The sequence below is a fragment of the Pinus tabuliformis genome, chromosome 7, assembly GCF_031772625.1.
Source record: "Pinus tabuliformis cultivar Carrire ecotype Pingquan chromosome 7, CPIR1, whole genome shotgun sequence".
NCBI classification, from domain to species: Eukaryota; Viridiplantae; Streptophyta; class Pinopsida; order Pinales; family Pinaceae; genus Pinus; species Pinus tabuliformis.
In genome coordinates, this window is record NC_142293.1 from 369,224,883 (window position 1) to 369,250,714 (window position 25,832).

Here is a 25,832-nt window from a genome sequence, read left to right on the forward strand (position 1 = left end):
TTGCACTCTCAGAGGAGGTTTTGGTGAATGAATGGATTAAGATTTGTTGATGTTTGCATTTGATATCTGCTACTGATGTTGCACTTCTGTACTCTTAGTGGATGTTAGAGCAAGGAGAGATAAATCATTTTTGCTTGAAGCTTATGTGTAGGACCAGTCATAAATGGTACTTTTATCTCTTGACCATTTCTGCTTACATGTTAAAGTGATATACAATTTTTAGTTGTTTATGTATTATTGCATGAATGCTTGAGTTATCATTTGGCACTTTTGTACAGCGATAGCTATTTATTTATGCCTAATGTATGAATAGCTCATTATGCGATATGCTGTTCACAATTGTTTCGTCTAACTTTTTGTGCGAAGTGGTTCATCTTGATTGATTTCCTTTCTTATAATTGCTGAATGATCTTTATTACTAGTTGTTATTTGAAATCTCTTTAGATCGCATAATAGAAGAATTACATCCCGGGTTAGTATAGATTTAGATGTGTTGTTTATTAGATTACGATAGCATAGAATTAGATTAAAAGTTTGAATTAGAATAGCTTAGATAGGAACTGTTAAATTAGCAACATCGAATTCTACACACACACATAGATTGGGAAACTGGTCGCATTATCCCCAGTCGGACCCGCTATATCAAATGGATAAGGAGCTGCCAACCAAGGTCCGGACCGGGAGGGTATCCCCATTGTTGTCGAACCGATTTTCGGGGCTTCAACACCCCCCTGCCTCTGAAATTTCTTCTTCCTCTTCCTCCTCGACCACCTCTTCCTCTAGAAGAATCTTCAGCAAGATTCTTCTCTCTATGTGCAAGACACATAGTCTCTTCAGAAGATTGAGGAGCTGTCTTCTTCCCAAAAGCTTTCTCTCTTTCACCAAATTTTTTCACAATGGAGTCAAAGGTAATTTCTTTGGGGTTTCCATTTTCTTGCAATGACTCAAGATAATCTGAGTAAGTGGGATAAAGTGCCTTGACAAAAGCTATCATAGGAATGTCCAATTCACCATTAGTGACTTTGATATCATGCATAATAGATTTTACTTCTGATGCAAGAGCAAGAGGATCATCATTTTGTAATTCAAGGCTGAACAATTTAATCGTGAGTTGAACAAATTCAAGTGTAGAGTGTTAGTCATAGAGTTCCTTCAGCTTTTCTAAGGCTTCGAAAGAATTTTAAAATGCCAAAATATGGAGACTCACCTCTTCATTTACTGATGTTGCAATCAAGGCATAAGCCTTGCTATTATTATTTTCCCAAATGGTGAATTCCTTGTCTGATGTAGGTTGTTCTAGTTATTTGTCGCCATCTCTAGCACACACTCCTTTCCATAGCTCATTGAAAATGAGGGTGTGTTTGATTTTTTGTGACCATTTTGGATAGTTCTCCTTTCTGGTGAGAACTATTCCCACAATAGATATCAATGAATGCATTTTAAAAAGAATGTAAGCTAAAAGAAAGTATACTTTTGCTGCTAATATATAAAATATTTTCACTTTTGGTGTTAAAGAAAAAATTGCATTGTAATAGCAATATCCTTAAGAAAAAAAAGTGCAATTCTGGTTAAGAATGTAGTTCTGGTAAAAAATGCATTACTGGTAAAAAATGCTGGTAAAAATGTAGTTCTCGTAAAAAAATGTAGTTCTTGTCAATATGGTATGGAGGGAGAAACGTACTGGAGGGACCAAACAACATGGGATACATTTTGATCACCAAGGAGGAATGCAACAAAGTTTTGGAGGAGGGGTCATTTACATGCGTGGAGAGGCTGAGGTAAGTGTAAGGGAGGTCTTTGTATAAGGAAATAGAGGCAACAGAGGTTGCGTATTAAGTGGAGTAGCGACAGCATGGGATGAATGAGAGTATGGAGCATGGAATGATCATTCAGCTCTAGGTCGAGATGGAGCAGTGACAGTGCAGTGTATTGGAGGGAGGGAGAAGCACATATATTGCAATGAGTTAATGGAGCAATGTATGTTGAATCGTGAGGGACACGCTTATGTATACAGTGAGGGAGCAACGTATGAGCAACTGAAATGTTGCATATGCGAGCTGCAAACAAGTAGTGAGAAATGCTAATGCCTCTCCATGATAACGAGAAGATTTGGTATGTGAGCACCAAGGAACGCTGTAAATAGTGATAAACACTGCACCAGAGGTTGTGTTCCCACCAATTGTTGTGCTTCCCCATGATGTCAACCCTCTCGATAGATAAAAGAGAGGTACTTCTCTTGTATTATACTCGACTTCCATGCCAACAAGAAAATTGTTGAGGAAGTTGCAATTATTCCCTCCAAACATCTTAGAAACAAAATCGCCCCATTCAAAAAGGAATCTAGCTAAAGCATTAACAAAGAGAGGTTTGATTCTTTGATGAGAGGTTGAGGAATTTGTGCTAGCATAAGGAAAATGTGTTAGGTTTTAGAAATGCATAACATGAGAAGAATAGGCAGAATAGATAGAAGGGAGTTACAAGGGCAGGAATGCTTAAAAATAGAGTTGGCTCTGGTACCATGTCAGGCCAGGAGGTAACTACTCAAATTAGGTTATGTTTTTTATTTAAGTTGTTCATAGATATATACATGAGGGAGTGACTGTTCAGTTTCATCTCCCGATGACTCTCCATTTTCTCTTATTATTTATTTACAATATTTACAATTGTTCACCTAATCCCTATGTAGAAATTTCACACTTGTAGATCAAACTAGTATATGCAATGTACTAAAGCATAATACTTGATCTAGTTCTACAAAACTGTAAGCGGAAGCATAATCGATTTCATGAGCAACATCAAGCATAAACACATATAACTAATCAAGAGAAATAATCAACCATAACACAAGATATATCACTGGGGGAAGCACCAACATAAAACCCCACACTGTATTATTAATCAAGTGGAAATCCTCTTCAACATACAAAAAGAATCAGCGCAAGAGCTATCATGTACTCTCTGCAATTAGAAGATGAAGATCATAGACTATCTAGGCCTCAATATATAGGCCACAAGTCCTCTAATCGCCTATTTCCTTGGGAAATTTTGGTTGGGGTCCAATTACATAACATGTGAAAATTGGCCCCAATCATACTTGTTGTCAACCTCAAGTCCAGCTACGCAATACTTGAGGACACTAGTTCCTCCTACATGCAAGGAATATTCACTAGGAATATTCTAGCAACTGAAAATACACCGTCCCTCCATCTGATCTCAACTGGGTCTCTGTCTGAATTGACATGCATCAGTTATCCATGAGGGAATGCTCAGTTATCTGAAAATAATAGTTGTCACATGCATACAAGCATTAACAAACTATATCTCATTAATTTAACAACTTGTTAAATTAATCTAACTGGACTTGACTAAGTAAAACTAAGTCGATTGATCCTCTCATTATAGAACTCATACTTGATTCCTCAATCAGTGGAGAAGATCAAGGATAAATTCCTCAATGAGTGGGACAACTAATTGCATGTTCTCACAAAGACTTCAAGTTTAATTTTCCATAACTAATTAACTCATGGAGATTAACTAATTAATATTTTAAACTGCTGTTAAGACCAAATTCGATTTCACTTCCTATATTTAGACGAGGGACTGCTAAAAATAGGAAGGGACCCAGAAATGCTATTTTTAGAAGATTCTATTTCTAGCAATTTCACCACTCACCCAAGGTGGCCAAAATGCTCATTGGCCAAACTACTATTTTTAGAAGTGTTATTTTTAGCAGTTCTATTTTTAGCATATTCTAAATTTAGCATTTCTTGTTGCACACTTTTGAACACTCCCTCTCAACAAGAAAGGGATTATCAGCAACCCTGATCCTGTCTCTATGGAACTCAAACTTGCCCTTTGACAATGCCATTTTCAAAATATCTGCATCGTGTTCCTCGGTCGAAATGTATAGCAACATCATGATCATCTTGACCACACAATCCTGTAGATGATTATAGCGGATATCTATATGCTTGGACCTGTCATGAAACACTAGATTCTCAGAGAGTTTAATGCAACTCTTATTATCACAATATATCATGGTATGATCCATCAGGTGACCAAACAATCCCACTAGAACCTTCCGCATCCAGATGGACTCACATGCAGCTTAACTAGCAGCCATGTATTCAGCCTCTGCTGAGTTAAGTGCAACTAATCTCTCTTTCCTACTATACCAAGAAACTACAGCTGACCCAAGGTTGAAGATTCCTCCAAAAGTGATTTTCCTGTCTGATGGACTACCTGCCCAATCTACATCTATGAAGCTTTGGAGCTTCACTCCCTCTATCCGCCTATATCATAATCCATACTATGTAGTGCCTCTAATATATCTTATCACATGCTTTGCTGCCTTCCAAAATAACTTGGTTGGCTAAACCATAGCTTAACTCGGCTAGTTCACCGCAAAGCACAAATCTAGTCTTGTGTTCACTAGATACATAAGTGAACCCACAGGCTGCCGATAAACAGTAGCAGCTACTACCTCACTTGAAGTATCATCCTCCTTCCTCCAATTCCCTGCTAGAGGAGTCTCGATGGGCTTGCACATCTCCATGTGGAAGCGCCTGAGTATCTCATTGGCATACTTGCCTTGAGACACAAATACTTCCCCATCTCTATGCCACACCTCCATGCCTAGAAAGTAGTGTATGAGGCCAATTTCCTTTATCTCAAACTCTCTTCCAAGTTCCTCCTTACAATAATTGATCAACTAACCATCACTTGTCAAAATCAGATCATCGACATAAAGTACAATAATCAATAGCTTACCTGCTACCATGATGTGGTAGAGGTTCGCATCCGCTTCACTCTTGGTGAAGCCCAACTAAGTGAAATAGTTGTCGATCCTGGTATACCAAGCATGGGGTGCTTGCCTCAGCCCATATAATGCTCACTTGAGCTAGCACACATGCAACTCACGATTGAAGGTCTCAAATCCCTCAAGCTACTCTATGTATACCTCTTCCTCAATCTCCCCATTGAGGAAAGTTGTCTTCACATCCATCTGATGATCTTCCAACCAATCTATGCTGATAGTGCTAGAATTGATCTGATCGATGAGTACCTTGCAACAGGAGGAAAGGTCTCATCATAGTCAATCCCCTCCACCTGTGAGAAACCACGGGCAACAAACCTTGCCTTGTGTTTCTCAATGCTTCCATCAGCTGCATGCTTTACCTTGTAAAGCCATCAGGAACTAACCATTGACTTGTCCCCTGGTCTAGGGACAACATCCCACAACTTGTTCTGCATGATAGAATCATACTCCTCTACCATTGCATCCACCCAAAATAGCTACTGCACTGCCTCCTCAAAAGAGGAAGGCTCGGTCACTACACACTTCCAAACCAGGGCCATGTAGTCAGTGTATCTAACAGGAGATCTCCTTTGTCTGCACTGAGAGGATGGCTACCCCACATTCTCTCTCACATCCTACATCAAACTTTCAGCTTCCTGTGAGTGTTTCTGCACATCTCTGGAAGACTCTCTAGTAGTGGTGATCTCCACTACTGTAATCTCTGCATGTGGCTGATCCACATCATCAGGAGGCTCCTCCTCGTTAGGAACTAATAGTTCCTCATCATCACCATGCATCTTGAGCTCCCTCTCAAGTGACACTCACATGGCTCACTACTCACCAAACTTCAGATCCCTGCGCACTACGGTCCTCTGACTGGCAGGTAGGAACACGCAATAGTTGTGAGGTGTATCCGTGTACCCCACAAGTATTCCCAACTTAGCTGTTGGGTCTAGCTTCTTCCAAGCATCTTTGGTCACATGACAGAAGACTGGTGATCCAAAGATGTGGAAGTGACCCACATCTGGTTGCTTCCCTAGAAAAGCCTCTATAGGTGTCTTCATCCCCAACATGCAATGAGGACTTCTATTCTGAAGATATATTACTGTATTGCTTGCCTCTACCCACAGATGAAGTGGTAAGCCTCGGTCATGCAACATCGCTTGAGCTGCTCCCACAATAGACCTGTTCTTCCTTTCGGCCACCCCATTTTTTGTGGGTTATGAGGTGCCGTGAGTTCCCGTTTAATTCCTTATGAAGCACAGAAGTCTTTAAACTGCTAGGAAACATACTCTCCACCGTTATCAGTCTGCAAGGCCTTTATTTTCATTCCTGATTCTTTCTCTACGAAAGCTTTGAACTCACAAAACCTCAAGAAGTTTTTATCCTTCTTTTGCATGAAGTAGATCCAACATCTATGAGAAAAATCATCAACAAAAATAACATAGTACCTATGCTTTGCTATGGAGGCTGTAGAGAAGGTTCCACATACATCTGAATGAAATCACTCCAGAAGTTCTCCTACTCTATTATCTTGATCATGAGAGGAAGCTTTTGCATACTTACCCAAAGTGCAACCTTTGCATGTGCTCGTTTTCTCCAGCTTGTACTTGGGTAATCTGGTAGAAATTTGTTGCATGATCTTCAAGGCCCCATGATGTAAGTGGCCCAGTCTCCTATGCCATAAATCACCAATATCTTGGCCATGCACTACCTCTGCTTTGGAACTCAGTGTAGCACAGTCTTCTACATGTAATTTATAAAGATTCTTAATTCGAATCCCTGTCTGTTTGGTCTATCTAGTGCTGATATGCCTTAGGAAAAGCTTTCCAAAACTAAAGACTACATCATAGCCTTTATCCTCAAGCATAGAAATAGACACAAGATTCTCTTTCAGCCCTGGTACATACATAACATTAGAAAGAGTGAGGGGAGAATGATGCTCCCTCTGAAACACAACCGTACCTTCACCTAAGACATGGTACTTTCCGTCATCGCCCATCTCGATCTGTATCTGGAGATACTTCTCCTCCAAAGTGCTAAAAAGATTCTTGTCACTTGACTTGTGGAAAGAGGCTCCACTGTCCAGGTACCAAACACATCCCATGCTAGATGAAACCATGCATGTAATAAGTGAGAAATCCAACTCAAACTGTGAAGGTAGTGCCTCACCATCAGATTCCTTGGAGGAACCTTTCTTGGACTTCTTCTTTGGGAAATTAGTAGCATAATGGCCCAACTCATGACAATGAAAGCATCTTACCTTCGACTTGTCAAACTTCTTCCCACCTTGAGAAGACTTGGATTGGGATGCCTTCCCTTTCCCTTTCTTAGCTTTAGTTGCTAAAGCCAAGTTCTCTTCATCATTATGTTTTGATGAAGATCCATCCCTAGTGCTCTGTCTGATCTCCTCCCGCAACAAATCCGACCATAGTCATTCCCAATCTGGTAGTTTGTCCCTTCCATTTACTAAGTCCTAGTAGCTATGCCAGCTCTTAGGAAGGCCAAGGAGAAAATGAACCAGTAGCGTATAACAACAGCATTATTGGCAATTACTCGATAGATTCTTTCCTCGGCAATTTCAATGCTCATGCGTCACACTATTTAGAACACTTTGTTTTGTCCCAAGTCGAAAATTTTTCTCGAACTGATAGTTCAAAATGTATCAATTTTTTAGATAAACCTATAAATAAATCTTTGTTTTGGAAATTATTTTTTGATGGTTCTAGATCTAACGAAGGAGTAGGAGCAGGATGCGTTCTGATTAGTCCAGAAGGAGATAAAATAATGCTCACATGCAGACTCGAATTCGATTGCACAAACAATACAACAGAATACGAGGCTTTGGTTCAAGACCTGTACAAAGCAATCGGGTTAGACGTCAAGTATCTTCAAGTTTTTGGAGACTCTGATATTGTGGTTAAATAGGTACGTAACACTATACATTGCTTATCAGGTCATTTAAAACACTATCAATCTTTAGTACAAGATCTGACTGAGCATTTCATAGTGTTTAATATTTCTTCAATCCCTAGACTCCAAAACGCAAGTGCAGACCTTTTGGCTAACGTAGCTTCTAAGCTTATTCGATTTTAGTCCAGATAGGTTCTCAATAGAATTAATCTTTAGACCATCCATTCCTGACAACATCACAAATTGGAGAGTATTCAATGACGATCCTGATATCGTAAATTTCCTCACGTCTGAAGGATCCTACTCCAATCAAATAATTGACGAAGACCAACACGATCAACAATTGCAACAAAATAGCACTAATAATGTTATACCTAAGTCAGTGGTCAAGTTAGAAGACTTGTACGATTTGAAAGATCGGTTTAAGAGGTCTACCAATTCAAAACTCCAAAGTTCAACCTTGAACTATGAATTAGTAAACCTAGGGACAGATGCTAAACCACAAAACATTAATCTAGGCCTCGGCCTAGCCCCTGAAGAGAAACTAGCGTATATTCGTCTTTTGAGACAATATAAAAATGTTTTTTCCTAGAATTATGATGAGCTGAAAACATACGACACTTCCATCATCCAGCATACTATTCCCATGATCGATAATGAAAAACCTGTCCAACAAAAGCTAAGAAAGATCCACCCCAATTTAGAAAATCAGATAAAAACTGAGCTCAATAAGTTATTGAAAGCCAGGATAATCTTTCCCGTCAGACATTCCAAATGGGTCTCCAATATGGTACCTGTTAGAAAGAAAAACGAAGATATTAGGATTTGCATTGACTTTCGGAACCTTAACAAAGCCTGTCAAAAAGATAATTTTCCTCTACCTCCTATGGAACAGATACCGCAGGCAGTGGCGGGCTTAGAATTAATGTCTTTCTTGGATGGATTTTTAGGATACAATCAAGTGTTGGTACATCCTGATGATCAGTTGAAAACCACATTCAGAACTAAATGGGGAACATACGCATATTGGAAGATGCCATTTGGTTTGATTAATGTTGGTGCCACATTTCAGAGAGCCATGGATATCGCATTGAAAGGTTTAGTCAATAAATCTATAGTAATTTATTTGGATGATATAACAGTGTACTCGAAGAAGCGAAGTGACCATCTCAAAGACCTGAAACAAATCTTTCAATGGTGTTTAAGGTATGGAATTTCACTTAACCCAAAGAAATCTTTTTTTGCACTAAGTGAAGGGAAACTTCTAGGATTCATAGTGTCAAAATCCGGTATTCACATTGATCCCAACAGAATCAAAGAAATTTCTGAAATATCCCTACCTCATAACAAAAAAGCCATGCAATCTTTCCTTGGTCAGATCAATTTTGTAAAGAGATTCGTTCCAGATTTTTCACAAATCGTGTCTCCTTTGCAAACCATGATTAAAAAGAATTCAAATTTTAAATGGGGTCAAGATGAACATGAAGCATTCAACCTGATCAAGCAAGTTATTAATAATGCTCCATCTTTAGCGACTCCGAATTTTTCAGAGCCTTTTATTTTATACACATTTGCTTCAGATAAGTCATATGTTGTGATTCTAACTCAAGCAAATCAAGCAAAGCGTAAGCTCCGATTGCATTTTTTAGCTCAAATTTACAGGGTGCTGAATTCAATTATTCGGACGTGGAGAAACAGTCTTATGTTGTTTTCAAAGCGGTCAAATACTTCAAACCTTTCTTACTTAAAATCCATACTAATATCATAGTACCATTTCCAGCGGTAAGGAATCTTCTCATACAGAAAGATGTGGGTGAGAAAAGAGCTAATTGGGTTACTACCTTACAGGAATATGACATTGAGATCAAACCAGCAAACATTGTAAGAGGTCAAGGCTTCTGCAAAATGCTGGCTGGAGCATCGCAAATTTCTGAAATTCCATCTGAAGAGGTACAAATGTGTGAGGTAAGCCTAAACGATGCAGAATCACTATATGCTGATATCATTTATTATCTTAAGAACGGGTATGCTCCTTCACACCTTGATCATACTAAGAAAATAGCCCTAAGGTTGAAAGCTAAACAATATCAGCTCATAAATGATATTCTTTTTAGAAAAAATTATGATTCTGTTCTTCTTAGGTTTCTTGAGAAAGCTGAAGCTAAAATTTTTTTGCAGGAACTCCACGATGGCCCAGCAGGCGGACACTATGCTGGAGATGCTACTGCACATAAAATCTTACGCGCAGGAAATTACTGGCCCACGCTATTTAAAGACTCGCACAGTTACGTGAGAAGATGTCAAGTATGCCAAACTACTACTGGAAGACAAAAGAAGCCGTCCCTGCCACTACAGCTGGTAAACATTGAGCAACCTTTCAGTCAGTGGGGCTTGGACATAATAGGTGAGATCGTTCCTCACTCTTCTAAGAAGCATAGATACATCCTCACAGCAACAAATTATTTTACTAAATGGGTAGAAACAGTTCGCTCAAGACGGCTAATTCTGAAAATATCATTGAGTTCATAGATCAATTTATAATCACCAGGTTTGGATTTCCATCCGCTTTAATGTTTGATAATGCATCATACTTTTCTGGAAATGCAATGACTGAATTTGCACTTAAAAGAGGATTCAAACTTAAATATTCGGCCAATTACTACCCGCAAGGTAATGGGTTAGCTGAGTCAACAAATAAAAACCTAATCAGTATTATTAAAAGAACAGTTGACCAGAATCAAAAGAATTGGCACAAGGCTTTGATATATGCTTTATGGGTAGATCAGATAATGCAAAAAGCTTCTATCGGCACTTCTCCCTTTAATTTAGTTTATGGGAAAGAAGTGGTTCTTCTGACTCACTTAGCCATTCCCTCTTTGTCTTTAGTACAATACATTGATGAAGTACCCGCTTCATCCTTACAACTAAGACAAATGGAAATAATTAAATTAGAAGAACAACGAGAACAAGCTAAGAAAACACATGCTCATCATCAAGCACTAGTAAAATCCTCTTTTCATTCAAACATAATGACCAGAAAAGATTTTCAGATGGGAGATTTAGTTTTAAAGTGGGACAAGGCTCATGAAGAAAAGGGCAAACATACAAAATTTCAAAGGATGTGGCTTGGTCCTTTTCAGATTGTTGAAGTCGTAGGTCCATCAACGTTTGTGTTACAGGATTTAGCAGGTAAGAGGGATGCTTTGCCTGTTAATGGACAAATTCTCAAGAAATATTTTCCATAGAAGATTATTCTTCTATTTTTGTAGAATAGTTTTTTTTTTCATAATAAAAACCGTTGTGAATGGTTACATTAGGCATTTACGAAAAAGACACCAATTCTCTTTCAGATTTTGAAATTTTCGCTTGTATAAATAGCAAACCTTTTGGAAAATTGATCTTTATTATTGAGAGATACAGTAAAAATCTTTAGCCTAGATGTGATACTAGTTTCAACTTCAAAGAATTTGATGAAAGCAAGCTTTTGTGAAGAAATTGTTTTATCTCAGTACAATGAAAGGTATCAATAACAAAATAAAGATTCTCTGTAGAACAGTTGTTTCCAAAAACTCTATTATTTTCGTCCAGAGCTATCTTAAGGAAACAATGACTTCCTCCCTGCTAAGGAAATTGCAGCTTTCAGAGAAATGATCCAAGGATACACTTTATCTTAAAGAATGAGAGGTCTCAACACGAGCCGGCTTATCATTATCACAGATATTATAACTTGCTGACTTTGCCAATACCGTACACCACAACAGGGAAATGACTCAATATTGTTGCAAACAAAAGACAAGGGGTCTCATCACAATCCAGCTTGTTCAGCAAAGTTATAAATCAAGTCAATGACTGTGTCATAATTTGGCTACCAAACCAAGACATTGTTCTTTAAGAATAAAAAGAAAATCAAAGCAATAAGTGTGGATATGGATTTTTCTTTGAAAGTTGTAGGTCACCTTAAGTAGGATACATGATCATTGCTGGGTAACAGGTAACCCTGTCGAGGCTATAAACGCCTACTGGCAGCAGAGTCTCTACCTACGACAAATGAGCATATTTAAAACTGGTTTACAGAGGAGACATTGTTTTATCTTTACAATACCAAGTAATGGGTGATGTAAATACAAGGACTAGCCTGAGGAAGCAAATAATTAGAGTAGAAAGAGGTTGAAACAAAATATCATTGACAGTTTAGAGCATAATGTACTGTATCTTTCCATAACAAAGTTTAATTTTCTGAAAAATTTTCTGTTTTGGAGGTTTGAAAAATTCAATAGAAAAACAGAGATAACTGGTTCTTCCAAGTGAATCGCCAATTGTTGTGGCCACCAACAACCCCCCTCCTTATTTAGTATTAGCAATAACACTAGGTAAGTGGGACCCTTAGTAAAAATTCAAAAAATTCAATTAAAACTCATGTATTTTACTCCTTAAGAAAACATCGCATCGCGCGAAGAATGATAGGACATTTACTTATGAGTAAAAATGATAAACTGCGAGATTGCGACATGAATTCCATCGCATCACATGCATTAAGAAACACTCACATTGGAAAACCTTAAAAAAAACACTGATATCGGATATGCGATATCGCATATCGCAATATCGTATGAAAAACACATAACCATTTAACGATTGTAGCGATCTGCGATCTTGCGACAGCACGATACTGCAATTAGCGATCTTGCAATAGCACGATACTGTGATCTGCGATTCTGCGATAAGCACGATTGAGCAACCCTGCGATAACACATCTTATTGAAATTTGGGGTAATGTGATAATGCGATAATGCGACACTGCGATGCTGCAATGTGAATCGCAGAAACTTTCCATCGCAGATTTTCCCCGGCTCAACATTCAAGAAAAGTTGTCCACAAACCAAAAATTGGATACGTGCTTTAATGATAATTAATGAATGATACGCCAAGTGTTGATGAAAGACGGTTTTGTGTTTTTCTAAGAGTCAGTTCATGTCAGGTGGCATGTTTTTGTACATCCATAGAGCTTAAAGCCTTCTTATCGATTTTTATTATCATTACTCTCTCCTCATGTGTGAACTGCAGGAACGAAAAACAGAAACAACATGAAGCAATGTGCAGGAAGCAATAAAAGAAAAGGGTAAAGCTCCAATGCTCAGAGACAGAGAAAAGATGCCCTCATAAGTGGATACCGCATGTAAGAGAGCCGTAGATTCACAAAATGCTGCTAAGCTATCCATTACAGATCTTTCAGTCATAGCCATGGTTGAATGACTAGTTGAACAATGATGATATCAATAGGCGGTTTAATGCTCAAGGTCAGAAGCTCACGAAAGCAGTATGTTTACAAAATTTTGAAGCTTATACCCAGTGAAGGAAAAGGCGCTAAAGGCGAAAAACGCATCAGAAAGGCCCGGATCAAAGAACGGAGGTAGTTTTTGATGCGCGATTAGCGCCTAGCGCTAATCGCGCATCGCTGAGAAAATTGCTCAAAAAGAAAAGTCTCTAACTGCTCAGTCACTCGTAAGCTCGGAAAAGGCAAGAAAGCAAAGGCAGAAGCAATTCAAGGATTAACCAAGTAGAACTTGGATTATTACTGGACATACACAGTAAATCCACATAGCCAGAGGATGACTCTCGAGTATATCATCAATTTTGCTGAAAAAATGGTGCCAGCTCTTACCATTTCTATTTGCTTAGCTCAACCAAAAGCAGAAGACAGTCAGCCGACTCTACCCAGGCAAATACTGAATGCTCGCAACATTAAGGAGCAAATGCAGAAATAGTTAGATATTAGATTTAATTTTTAGAAATATTTTTGCTTAGAAAAAGGGCGCTCATTTAAACCGTATCCTGAATCTGTGTAATTAAGTTATTTAGTTAGTAGTATTTAAACCCTTCTCATGCATTTAGAGGAGGGTCCAGAAATTTATCAAAAATGTGTCCTCAGAACATGCACTTTTGCACCCTCAGAGGAGGTTTTGGTGAATGAATGGATCAAGATTTGTTGATGTTTGCATTTGATATCTGCAACTGATGTTGCACTTCTGTACTCTTAGTGGATGTTAGAGCAAGGAGAGATAAATCATTGTTGCTTGAAGCTTATGTGTAGGACCAGTCATAAATGGTACTTTTATCTCTTGACCTATTCTGCTTATATGTTAAAGTGATATACAATTTTTAGTTGTCTATGTATTATTGCATGAATGCTTGAGTTATCATTTGGCACTTTTGTACAGTGATAGCAATTTATTTATGCCTAATGTGTGAATAGCTCATTATGCAATATGATGTTCACAACTGTTTCGTCTAACTTTTTATGCGAAGTGGTTCATCTTGATTGATTTCCTTTCTTATAATTGCTGAATGATCTTTATTACCAGTTGTTATTTGAAATCTCTTTAGATCGCATAATAGAAGAATTACATCCTGGGTTAGTATAGATTTAGATGTGCTGTTTATTAGATTACCATAGCATAGAATTAGATTAAAAGTTTGAATTAGAATAGCTTAGATAGGAACTGTTAAATCAACAACATCGAATTCTACACACACACACATAGATTGGGAAACTGGTCCCATTATCCCCTATCGGACCCACTATACCAAATGGATAAGGAGCTACCAACCAAAGTCGGACCGGGCGGGTATCCCCCTTGTTCTCGACCCGATTTTCGGGACTTCAACACTCCCCTGCCTCTGAAATTTCTTCTTCCTCTTCCTCCTCGACCACCTCTTCCTCTAGAAGAATCTTCAGCAAGATTCTTCTCTCTATGTGCAAGACACATAGTCTCTTCAGAAGACTGAGGAGGTGTCTTCTTCCCAAAATCTTTCTCTCTTTCACCAATTTTTTTCACAATGGAGTCAAAGGTAATTTCTTTGAGGTTTCCATTTTCTTGCAATGACTCAAGATAATCTGAGTAAGTGGGATAAAGTGCCTTGACAAAAGCTATCATAGGAATGTCCAATTCAACATTAGTGACTTTGATATCATGCATAATAGATTTTACTTCTGATGCAAGAGCAAGAGGATCATCATTTTGTAATTCAAGGCTGAACAATTTAATCATGAGTTGAACAAATTCAAGTGTAGAGTGTTAGTCATAGAGTTCCTTCAGCTTTTCTAAGGCTTCGAAAGAATTTTAAAATGCCAAAATATGGAGACTCACCTCTTCATTTATTGATGTTGCAATCAAGGCATAAGCCTTGCTATTATTATTTTCCCAAATGGTGAATTCCTTGTCTGATATAGGTTGTTCTAGTTCTTTGTCGCCGTCTCTAGCACACACTCCTTTCCATAGCTCATTGAAAATGAGGGTGTGTTTGATTTTCTGTGACCATTTTGGATAGTTCTCCTTTCTGTTGAGAACTATTCCCACAATAGATATCAATGAATTTATTTTAAAAATAATGTGAGCTAAAAGAAAGTATACTTTTGCTGCTAATATATAAAATATTTTCACTTTTGGTGTTAAAGAAAAAATTGCACTGTAATAGCAATATTCTTAAGAAAAAAAAGTGAAATTCTGGTTAAGAATGTAATTCTGGTAAAAAATGCATTACTGGTTAAAATGCATTACTGGTTAAAATGCTGGTAAAAATTTAGTTCTCATAAAAAAAAGTAGTTCTTGTCAATATGGTATGGAGGGAGAAACGTACTCGAGGGACCAAACAACATGGGATACATTTTGATCGCCAAGGAGGAATGCAACAAAGTTTTGGAGGAGGGGTCATTTACATGCGTGGAGAGGTTGAGGTAAGTGTAAGGGAGGTCTTTGTATAAGGAAATAGAGGCAACGGAGGTTGCGTATTAAGTGGAGTAGCGACATCATGGGATGAATGAGAGTATGGAGCATGGAATGATCATTCAGCTCTAGGTCGAGATGGAGCAGTGATAGTGCGGTGTATTGGAGGGAGGGAGAAGCACATATATTGCAATGAGTTAATGGAGCAATGTATGTTGAATCGTGAGGGACAAGCTTATGTATACAGTGAGGGAGCAACGTATGAGCAACCGAAATTTTGCATATGCGAGCTGCAAACAAGTAGTGAGAAATGCTAATGCCTCTCCGTGATAATGAGAAGATTTGGTATGTGAGCACCAAGGAACGCTGTAAATAGTGATAAACACTGCACCAGAGGTTGTGTTCCCACCAATTGTTGTGCTTCCCCATGCTGTCAACCCTCTCGATAGATAAAAGAGAGGTACTTCTCTTGTATTACACTCGACTTCCATGCCAACAAGAAAATTGTTGAGGAAGTTGCCATTATTCCCTCCAAACATCTTAGAAACAAAATCGCCGTATTCAAAAAGGAATCTCGCTAAAGCATTAACTAAGAGAGGTTCGATTCTTTGATGAGAGGTTGAGGAATTTGTGCTAGCATAAGGAAAATGTGTTACATTGCAGAAATGCATAACATGAGAAGAATAGGCAGAATAGATAGAAGGGAGTTACAAGGGTAGGAATTCTTAAAAATAGAGTTGGCTCTGGTACCATGTCAGGCCAGGAGGTAACTACTCAAATTAGATTATGTTTTCCATTTAGGTTGTTCATATATATATATATATATACATGAGGGAGTGACTGTTTAGTTTCATCTCCCAATGACTCTCTATTTTCTCTTATTATTTATTTACAATATTTACAATTGTTCACCTAATCCCTATGTAGAAATTTCACACTTGTAGATCAAACTAGTATATTCAATGTACTAAAGCATAATACTTGATCTAGTTCTACAAAACTTTAAGCGGAAGCATAATCGATTTCATGAGCAACATCAAGGATAAACACATATAACTAATCAAGAGAAATAATCAACCATAACACAAGATATCTCACTGGGGAAAGCACCAGCATAAAACCCTACACTGTATTATTAATCAAGTGGAAATCCCCTTCAACATACAAAAAGAATCAACGCAAGAGATATCTTGTACTCTCTCCAATTAGAAGATGAAGATCATAGACTATCTAGGCCTCAATATATAGGCCACAAGTCCTCTAATCCCCTATTTCCTTGGGCAATTTTGGTTGGGGTCCAATTACATAACATGTGAAAATTGGCCCCAATCATACTTGTTGTCAACCACAAGTCCAACTACGCAATACTTGAGGACAGTAGTTCCTCCTACATGCAAGGAATATTCACTAGGAATATTCTAGCAACTGACAATACACTGTCCCTCCATCTGATCTCAACTGGGTCTCTGTCTGAATTGACATGCATCAGTTATCCATGAGGGAATGCTCAGTTATTTGAAAATAATAGTTGTCACATGCATGCAAGCATTAACAAACTATATCTCATTAATTTAACAACTTGTTAAATTAATCTAACTGGACTTGACTAAGTAAAACTAAGTCAATTGATCCTCTCGTTATAGAACTCATACTTGATTCCTCAATCAGTGGAGAAGATCAAGGATAAATTCCTCAATCAGTGGGACAACTAATTGCATGTTCCCACAAAGACTTCAAGTTTAATTTTCCATAACTAATTAACTCATGGAGATTAACTAATTAATATTTTAAACTGCTGTTAAGACCAAATTCGATTTCACTTCCTATAGTTAGACGAGGGACTGCTAAAAATAGGAAGGGACCCATAAATGCTATTTTTAGAAGATTCTATTTCTAGCAATTTCACCACTCACCCAAGGTGGCCAAAATGCTCATTGGCCAAACTACTATTTTTAGAAGTGCTATTTTTAGAAGTTCTATTTTTAGCATATTCTAAATTTAGCATTTCTTGTTGCACACTTTTGAACACTCCCTATCAACAAGAAAGGGATTATCATCAACCCTGATCCTGTCTCTATGGAACTCAAACTTGCCCTTTGATAATGCCTTTTTCAAAATATCTGCATCGTGTTCCTCAGTCGAAATGTATAGCAACATCATGATCATCTTGACCACACAATCCTGTAGATGGTGATAGCGGATATCTATATGCTTGGACAGGTCATGAAACACTAGATTCTCAGAGAGTTTAATGCAACTCTTATTATCACAATATATCATGGTAGGATCCATCATGTGACCAAACAATCCCACTAGAATCTTCCGCATCCAGATGGACTCACATGCAGCTTAAATAGCAGCCATGTATTCAGCCTCTGCTGAGCTAAGTGCAACTAATCTCTGTTTCGTACTATACCAAGAAACTACAGCTGACCCAAGGTTGAAGATTCCTCCAAAAGTGCTTTTCCTGTCTGATGGACTACCTGCCCAATCTACATCTGTGAAGCTTTGGAGCTTCACTCCCTCTATCCGCCTATACCATAATCCATACTATGTAGTGCCTCTAAGATATCTTATCACATGCTTTGCTGCCTTCCAAAATAACTTGGTTGGCTAAACCATAGCTTGACTCAGCTGGTTCACCGCAAAGCACAAATCTGGTCGTGTGTTCATTAGATACATAAGTGAACCCGTAGGCTGCCGATAAACAGTAGCAGCTACTACCTCACTTGAAGTATCATCCTCCTTCCTCCAATTCCCTACTAGAGGAGTCTCGATGGGCTTGCACATCTCCATGTGGAAGCGCCTGAGTATCTCATTGGCATACTTGCCTTGAGACACAAATACTTCCCCATCACTCTGCCACACCTCCATGCCTAGAAAGTAGTGTATGAGGCCAATTTCCTTTATCTCAAACTCTCTTCCAAGGTCCTCCTTACAATAATTGATCAACTAACCATCACTTGTCTAAATCATAACATCGACATAAAGTACAATAATCAATAGCTTACCTTCTACCATGATGTGGTAGAGGTTCGCATCCACTTCACTCTTAGTGAAGACCAACTCAGTGAAATAGCTGTCGATCCTGGTATACCAAGCACGGGGTGCTTGCCTCAGCCCATATAATGCTCACTTGAGCTGGCACACATGCAACTCACGATTGAAGGTCTCAAATCCCTCAAGCTACTCTATGTATACCTCTTCCTCAATCTCCCCATTGAGGAAAGTTGTCTTCACATCCATCTGATGGATCTTCCAACCGATCTATGTTGATAGTTCTAGAATTGATCTGATCAATGAGTACCTTGCAACAGGAGCAAAGGTCTCATCATAGTCAATCCCCTCCACCTGTGAGAAACCACGGGCAACAAACCTTGCCTTGTGTTTCTCAATACTTCCATCAACTGCATGCTTTACCTTGTAAAGCCATCAGGAACTAACCACTGATTTGTCCCCTGGTCTAGGGACAACATCCCACAACTTGTTCTGCATGATAGAATCATACTCCTCTACCATCGCATCCACCCAAAATAGCTACTGCACTGCCTCCTCAAAAGAGGAAGGCTCGGTCACAACACACTTCCCAACCAGGGCCATGTAGTCAGTGTATCTATCAAGAGATCTCCTTTGTCTGCATTGAGAGGATGGCTACCCCACATTCTCTCTCGCATCCAACATAAAACTTTCAGCTTCCTGTGAGTGTTTCTGCCCATCTCTGGAAGACTCTCTAGTAGTGGTGATCTCCACTACTGGAATCTTTGCATGTGGATGATCCACATCATTAGGAGGCTCCTCCTCGTTAGGAACTAATAGTTCCTCATCATCACCATGCATCTTGAGCTCCCTCTCAAGTGACACTCACATGGCTCACTACTCACCAAACTTCAGATCCCTGCGCACTACGAGCCTCTGACTGGCAGGTAGAAACACACAATAGTTGTGAGGTGTATCTGTGTACCCCACAAGTATTCCCAACTTAGCTATTGGGTCTAGCTTCTTCCGAGCATCTTTGGTCACATGACAGAAGACTAGTGATCCAAAGATGTGGAAGTGACCCACATCTGGTTGCTTCCCTGGAAAATCCTCTATAGGTGTCTTCATCCCCAACATGCAATGAGGACTTTTATTCTGAAGATATAATATTGTATTGCATGCATCTGCCCACAGATGAAGTGGTAGGCCTCGGTCATGCAACATCGCTTGAGCTCCTCCCACAATAGACCTGTTCTTCCTTTCGACCACCCCATTTTGTTGTGGGTTATGAGGTGCCGTGAGTTCCCGTTTAATTCCTTATGAAGCACATAAGTCTTTAAACTACTAGGAAACATACTCTCCACCGTTATCAGTCTGCAAGGCCTTTATTTTCATTCCTGATTCTTTCTCTACCAAAGCTTTGAACTCACAAAACTTCAAGAAGTTTTTATCCTTCTTTTGCATGAAGTAGATCCAACATCTATGAGAAAAATCATCAACAAAAATAACATAGTACCTATGATTTGCTATGGAGGCTGTAGAGAAGGACCCACATACATCTGAATGAACTCGCTCCAGAACTTCTCCTACTCTACTATCTTGATCATAAGAGGAAGCTTTTGCATACTTACCCAAAGTGCAACCTTTGCATGTGCTCGTTTGCTCCAGCTTGTACTTGGGTAATCTGGTAGAAATTTGTTGCATGATCTTCAAGGCCCCATGATGCAAGTGGCCCAGTGTCCTATGCCATAACTCACCAATATCTTGGCCATGCACTACCTCTGCTTTGGAACTCAGTGTAGCACAGTCTTCTACATGTAATTTATAGAGATTCTTAATTCGAATCCCTGTCTATTTGGTCTATCTAGTGCCGATATGCCTTAGGAAAAGCTTTCCCAAACTAAAGACTACATCATAGCCTTTATCCTCAAGCATAGAAATAGACACAAGATTCTTTTTCAGCCCTGGTACATACATAACATTAGAAAGAGTGAGGGGAGAACCATGCTCCCTTTGAAACACAACCGTACCTTCACCTAAGACATGGTACTTTCCATCATCGCCCATCTCAATCTGTATCTGGAGATACTTCTCCTCCAAAGTGCTGAAAAGATTCTTGTCACTTGACATGTGGAAAGCGGCTCCACTGTCCAGGTACCAAACACATCCCATGCTAGATGAAACCATGCATGTAATAAGTGAGAAATCCAACTCAAACTGTGAAGCTAGTGCCTAACCATCAGATTTCTTGGAGGAACCTTTCTTGGACTTCTTCTTTGGGAAATTAGTAGCATAATGGCCCAACTCATGACAATGAAAGCATCTTACCTTCGACTTGTCAAACTTCTTCCCACCTTGAGAAGACTTGGATTGGGATGCCTACCATTTCCCTTTCTTAGCTTTAGTTGCTAAAGCCAATTTCTCTTCATAATTATGTTATGATGAAGATCCATCCCTAGTGCTCTGTCTGATCTCCTCCTGCATCAAATCCGACCATAGTCGTTCCCAATCTGGTAGTTTGTCCCTTCCATTTACTAAGTCCTGGTAGCTATGCCAGCTCTTAGGAAGACCAAGGAGTACTATACTCACCATATCATCATCAACAGTCACAACCCCTCCACTTGCAAGCTCATTCCTACAAGTGGTGAGCTTGTTCAAGAACATAGAGATAGTGTCATCTTTTTCGCACTTGATCTTACGAAGTTTTTCATTTAGTGACAACTTCCTCTGATCATTGCTATTCTGATATAAATCTTTCAATGTTTTCCACATTGCAAACAGAGTCTCCTTCCCATGGAGGCTCGAGATTATGTGATCTCGAACTTCCTCCAAGATGATTCTCCTAGCTCTATCCACACACTTCTTCCATTCCACCAGTTTAGTAGCATTAGTAGGCTTAGGGACTTCTTGATCAATGAAGTCCTTAAGGCCGTTATCTTCCAATACTGCCTCCATGCGATCCTTCCAAGCTATGTAGTTTGAGTTGCCATCAAGGGCATACTCAAGCCTCAAACCATAGAAAGCCATCAGCGAAATAGATGTGATAAGAACTTGATATCTATATCTCAAATAATAAACTTAAAATTTCTCTTGATTGTATACTGTTCTTCATTGATCACCTGTGCTCTGATACCATGTAGAAATTTCACACCTGTAGATCAAAACTGATATATGCAATGTACTAAAGCATAATACTTGATCTCCTTCTACAAAACATTAAGCGGAAGCATAATCAATTTCATGAGCAACATCAACCATAAACACATATAACTGATCAAGAGAAATAATCAACCATAACACAAGATATATCACTGGGGAAAGCACCAGCATAAAACCCCACACTGTATTATTAATCAAGTGGAAATCCTCTTCAACATACAAAAAGAATTAGCTCAAGAGCTATCATGTACTCTCTACAATTAGAAGATGAAGATCATAGACTACCAAGGCCTCAGTATATAGGCCAGAAGTCCTCCAATCCACTATTTCCTTGCACAATTTTGATTGGGGTCCAATTACATAACATCTGAGAATTGGCCCCAATCATACCCGCTGTCAACCTCAGGTCCAACTACGCAATACTTGATGACACTAGCTCCTCTTGCATGCAAGGAATATTCACTAGGAATATTATAGTAACTAATAGTACACCGTCCCTCCATTTGATCTCAACTGGGTCTCTGTCTGAACTGACATGCATCAGTTATCCATGAGGGAATGCTCAGTTATCTGAAAATAATAGTTGTCACATGCATGCAAGCATTAACAAACTATATGTCATTAATTTAACAACTTGTTAAATTAATCTAACTGGACTTGACTAAATAAAACTAAGTCAACTGATCCTCTCATTATAGAACTCATAACTGATTCGTCAATCAGTGGAGAAAATCAAGGATAAATTCCTCAATCAGTGGGACAACTAATTGCATGTTCTCACAAAGACTTCAAGTTTAATTTTCCATAACTAATTAACTCATGGAGATTAATTAATTAATATTTTAAACTGTTGTTAAGACCAAATTCGATTTTACTTCCTATAGTTAGACCAGGGACTGCTAAAAATAGGAAGGGACCCAAAGATGCTATTTTTAGAAGATTTTATTTTTAGCAGTTTCACCTCTCACCCAAGGTGGCAAAAATGCGCATTGGCCAAACTGCTATTTTTAGAAGTGTTATTTTTAGCAGTTCTATTTTTAGCACATTCTAAATTTAGCATTTCTTGTTGCAAAATTTTCAACACCCTATGATTTCATGTCAACAATCTATAGTTGACAAATATATTTTCTAGGGTTTTTGATAGTTTGCAATAAATGGTGGGAGGATTAGCTTTTCCAGTTTCTATTCATTCAATAGATGAGGCTATTGAGATCCCTTTGAATAAATAGGAGAGTGGTTCAAATGTATGGAGTTTAATTTGGATGATTTAAAAAACTTTCTCAAACCAAAACGCAAAAAAGGATATGGTTTTGTTGTTCCAAGAAGCCATCTACAAGACCATCATAGTAAACTATTGGAAGTAATTCAAAGGTACTCCACATGTGAAGGAATGTTCAGTAAAGTGTGTCACTATTACATCAGGATCTTAATGTATTTTACTAGCAATAAACCTTTGAATCTTCCTTATTATTTGTTTAGGAGTCTATGTAGGATGACTGACAGAGTTCAAGCAAAATAAAATCACATTGAAGCCAATTTGTTTCAATTTTCATTAACCAAATTGTTGGCGATAAAGGAGATTGAGAAGGAGTATTCATGGTGGGAGTTTTTGGTTTCTTTACGATGGGTAGCACAATATTCAAACAAATAGAAGACCAAGAAAGACATCTCATCAGTTGTGATTAAAGAAGCTTCACCTTACACATCAAGCTTAGTAAAAAATCCTTTGACTAATATCAAACTAGTTGATAAAGAAAGTGCTAAGAAGCTTCATTTCTCACATAAAGAAGAAAAATTTGTAAGAGTACCAAGAATAAGAGATATAGCCTAGATGTTTCCTATAGTTCATCCATATACACCTATTCAAGTTGTAGAATCATAAATTACACAGAAGGAAGTGGAAATTGATGAAAAGGACTACAAAATTAGAGATTTACAAGATCAGTTGGACAAGGACCATCTAAAAATAGGATATTTATAACAAGAGAATAGGGAATTTAGGCATAAAGTATCACAAGAAACTATTCATCCTATTGAATGACAGCCATCGAAGAAAACATTAGCACATGATGAAAAAGGAAAAGGTAAATTGTTCATTGATGTTGAAGAGTTAAAGGAGGTGGTTGAGCATTCAAGGAGACCTAGAACTAGGTCTATTGCCGAGGTGTAAATGCAAGTAAAGGAGTTTGTTTAGCCTGAACGAAAGATGGTTTTATGAGTAGAAATATTTTTAGAAGCTACTGGAATAGTTTGGAGTTCAACAACAAGTCAATCAGGTTTGTAGAAAAGGATCACAAGGATAAGTTATATTTGTTTAGGAAATTAGAAGTTGTTGAACCTGTCCTTGAAAAGGCTAAATACAAATTTAAGTGGACCTTGACTCTGTGTAGGTAACTAGAAAATTTGTATGTACAGAATTTGGTGCTCAAAAGAAGGCTTAGGTTGGTAAAGCAGAACTTCAGTGAGGCCGAGAAATCTGGAAGAAAGAGAAAGAGAGGTAAGTTGGAGATACTTGTACATGCTAGTACAAAGATGAATCTTTAGCAAGAGCATACCACTCATCTCTAAAGTTTTGTCTTTTTCTCATAAAAAATTTAGTTTTTGTGAAGTTTGTAAAATGCATCAAGGACTTGCTGCATTTTTGTATAATCTTTGGTATTGGTGAGATAGTGATGTTTTGAAGGTTTGATTTTCATAAGGGGAGTTATATGAAGGTTACAACATTCACATTGATGTTTCCAACATTTTAATAACATAAAAGTAACCTTACTTTTAGATTTTTGAAGGCATTGGGAAAGGAGATAGTCTTGGTATGAAGGTGGGGGATAGTCCAAAGGGAGGTTTGCAAGAACTTTCAATCTTATCTAAGAGGTTCAACAACATCACCTGGATATTTGAAGCATACCCATTTTCTTAGTTTTTAGAGAGGAAGGTTGAAACCATACAGAACATGGAGGCTACTTCATTTTGTTGCAAAACTGCCTAATGCATTGCAAGTATGGACAATTATCACCATTTCATTTCAAAAGTCATTGTTGACTTCTAGAATTAGTTTTGAGTAGTTTAATAGTTGTATAGTAGCATTATGTAATGTAATTAAATATGTTAAGAAAATATTCCATTTAGTTAATGTTTTGAAGATTTAATGGTTGATAGGAAAGTCACTCCTATTTTTTAGTATATGCACTAAAACTTTGATGTATTTAGTTAAAAGTTTGTTTTGGTCAATGATTTCGACCACCTAGAGTGGGATATAGAACCCCATGATGTATTTAAAGACAAAAAACATGGTAATGGGTTCTGTTGGTTGGAGGAAAGAGGAACATACTTTTTGTGCATTGTATTATCTTGAAAGCTTTACCAGTGAATGAATGAAAGTTAGAAGGTAATTTGCAAGGATTCCTATGTTAGTATCTTAGTGGTTTGTGCTTATTTAATCTTGTAAGTTGCCACGTGTTTATATCTCTTAAATGTGTATCTTCTTGCTTGAAAAAAGAAATGGTTAATTCATAATTCATCTTTCATAGTGCTCTGATTTAATTTTTCAAGTTATCAATGTGTTCATCCTAAAGCAACAATTTAGAATTCATCTATGGTATTGATACTCTATGTGCTGTCTTTTACCTTGCCACACTCACCCTCTACAATGATTTAACCTAAATTCCACCACCAAGGGTGCCTACCATTCCCTTGTTGAGAATTCGTTTTCTCTTTCCATCATCTCATGGAAAAAAATAGATTTGACATGACTTCATGCTCAATGGATCTATCTCTTTTCTCATCAACAGAGATTTGAAAAAATAGCTTTATTTAACTTTATACCTAGCCTAATATCAGAACAATTGAGTAATATAAGCGAGAGAGCCCTCTGCAAGGCTAGAAGGGCTAGATTCTGACCTAGAAGTGGTTTGTGGTTACCTATGTAATTTCTCTCCTCATCCTAGGGAATTTACAGAGTGCTAACATTCTGGCACCATTCCTGAGGAATATAAAGATAAATATTTCCTCATAAAACCTTGATTTGAAAAATATTAAACCTAGTTCATGTGGGTGGCAGTGAGTTAGGAATAATTAGGTTGAACTTTTCACCCAAAAATTTTGTTAAGCTAACTCTAATATGTTTTCTTGGAAATATGGCTTCTAGATCGCATCCTGATTTTGATCCCCTTGAAGTTGTAACTAATCCTGAGAAACTAATTAGAAACGAGAACTTTGGAAAAGGTCAAGTGAGCAACAGTCCTTTATGGAGAAACCCTTCTTGA